Consider the following 2,442-nt stretch of genomic DNA (forward strand, 5'->3'; position numbering starts at 1 on the left):
AAAGAATGGAAAATGAAAGTGACGGGTGGAAAGGTTTCAAAATGCCTTTGTCTTATGATTTTGAGCAAATAAAAGATAAAAGAAACATGTCAAAGTCACCACGCTTTGAGCAATCCGCCCATGAAAGAAAGTAAAGAGAAAAAGGAAAGAAAACAATATAAAAAGCAAGTAACCTTGGGCAATCCACCCATGTGTGAACAAAATGAGGAAACCAAAGTCATTTTCAAGGCTCTTGCCTTGAAGGGTTTGCCCATAACAAAGTGAGAAGAGAAAGGGAAAAAGAAAGAAAGGAAGAAATGAAGAAAGGAAGAAAAGAGGAAGAAGAAAAAGGAAGGAAAGGAAGGATCGGCTTAGGGAACTTCGTGACAAGGAAGGTAAAAGATTTGCATTTTGCTTGAAATGCATGCTTTGTAAATCAATTGTAATGTGAGATTTTGTTTGTGGTAGCAAGAATCTACTAGGATTTAAAGGACCTAAGGCATGCATGTAGGTAGATCTTGGAATGCTTGATAATTTTGGAGCTAAATAAGCAATAAGTAAGTGTTTTAGTCTTGAAATCGTAAGTAGAACAAAAAATGAGATGTATATTGATTGACTATGTTTGTGGTAGCAAAGGTGACCATAGATGTGAGGAAGTTGTGAATCATATTTGGAAATTCAAGCTTGAACCGAGAGGTAAGCATGCAAAGTGACTATAATAAGCTTTGGTTGGTTGAAGTGCATGGATTGTATGATAAATGCTTGTGTGTAATGTTGATAAAAATTATGAGATTTAGTTAAGGATTACTAGTTGATACGCTGCCATTTGTGTGTATAATTAAATGTATTGGGTTTGAATGGTTGCTTAGGAGAGTATAAGTAAGAAAAGTTTACTGTGGTGGCGTGCCAGAGGAGGTAACGAGAGACTAGCAAGTAGAAATTAGCTAGATACACACTTTAATCAATAGTGATGTAGCATCCCGCTATTGTGAGGTGAGGAAGGGGTATTTGTTTTAAAATTCTCATAACTATGTAAATATATATATATATATATGTATTGATTTACTTTAATTATAAATTTGTGGAAAGCATCAATTGGGAGAGATGCTAGGAAATTGTGGATGCAATGATTTTGAAAATGGCTTTGAATATATATATATATATAAGTTATATATACGTAAAGGGTTTTTGAAATTGGGAAACAAACTTTTTAGTATGATTTATGTGAAGAGTGTGCCTTATAGTTTGTGTGTTGTGCATTAATGATTGAAACACATATCCACCATGCGGATTGATCTTTTAACCTCATGCAAGGGTTTTATGATATAAAGTCTTATAAGGGATTTTATTATGTTACCATGTTGAATATTTCGAAAATGATTTTGAAATGAGCTTTTGAGAACCTAAATTGATTTTTAAATAATTTTATCAAACCTAGAGATTCGAGAGTGGGTCGATTGTCACTTCGGTTAAGTATGACCCTTGTGCACAAGTGAGCTCTAGCTAGAGAAACGTTGGATCACTGACGGGCTGTTAGACATGGCTAGGGCCATGGTCTATGATTGTACATGGCTAGGCCACCAGTGATATTTGCGGTTGCGATTGCTTGATTTTTTTAATGTCGGCCAACATTGTTGAGACTGCCATGGCATGTGGGGATCCGGTGGAGTGGAGCTCCCAAATGTTATTATGTGAAAACAGGTCCACGAGTTCTTTATTTCTATTACCGACTCGATAGTGATATCTTTTTGGGTTTTTACATATGTAGTTTTTCGAATGGTTAGAAATAACTTTTTTTCGTAACTCCCTTACTTATACGATGACATTGGGTTTAATTCCTTGTGTACGAGGTGATTTATGAACTTGCATATAAGCTTTGTTAATGTTGAATTTTATGGGAGCACACATGACGATACTAAATTGCTTTAAGCCAGTTGTTAAATGATTTCAATGGCAAAGATCGTTATATGAATTGGCTTGATATCTGATTTAAATGATTATCTTGCATTAAATTTTTGGTTTTACATATAAGGCACAAACCTCACTTTTGAGCTAAATTATTTACATATATTCTTATATTTTAAAATTCAAATCTTCTGCCTTTAGCTTGTTTCCTATATATGCCCTACCCATGGAGTTGATGATCACTGAGTCCGTGAGACTCATCCCCTTATTTCCTTTTGCAGATAAGTGATAAGCTTGAGTATATTGTCCCGGCATACCTTGATTCATTGCGAAGTAGGTCATGGCATCTCTTAGACTTTTACTTCGAGTCGCTCTACTGCATAAAGGTTGTGTTGCGTCAAATAGTCAGACTTCTAAAGATTAATAGTTTATCAGAAATGTGTTTGCTAAAACTTAAGGCTGTATAATGACTATCACTTCTGATATTGAAATTACGTTGGAGTTGTTAAATATGGTTAATAGTATTTGAATGCTACATTTTAAATATTGTGTTTATTT

The 2,442-nt window shown here is 34.5% G+C and overlaps 1 long non-coding RNA gene across 1 annotated transcript in view; it reads left to right on the forward strand.

The window, feature by feature from the left end:
• Window positions 1–2,339, forward strand: part of LOC110425423 (uncharacterized) — a 12,274-nt gene extending 9,935 nt beyond the window's left edge. The window contains exon 4 of the long non-coding RNA XR_016351804.1: window positions 2,166–2,339. This is a non-coding gene — a long non-coding RNA (uncharacterized LOC110425423). The remainder of the gene's footprint in view (window positions 1–2,165) is intronic.
• Window positions 2,340–2,442: the final 103 nt, after the last annotated feature.

This window comes from Theobroma umbraticum, unplaced genomic scaffold, assembly GCF_002168275.2.
Source record: "Theobroma umbraticum cultivar Fairchild unplaced genomic scaffold, ASM216827v3 scaffold_81.0, whole genome shotgun sequence".
Lineage (NCBI taxonomy): Eukaryota > Viridiplantae > Streptophyta > Magnoliopsida > Malvales > Malvaceae > Theobroma > Theobroma umbraticum.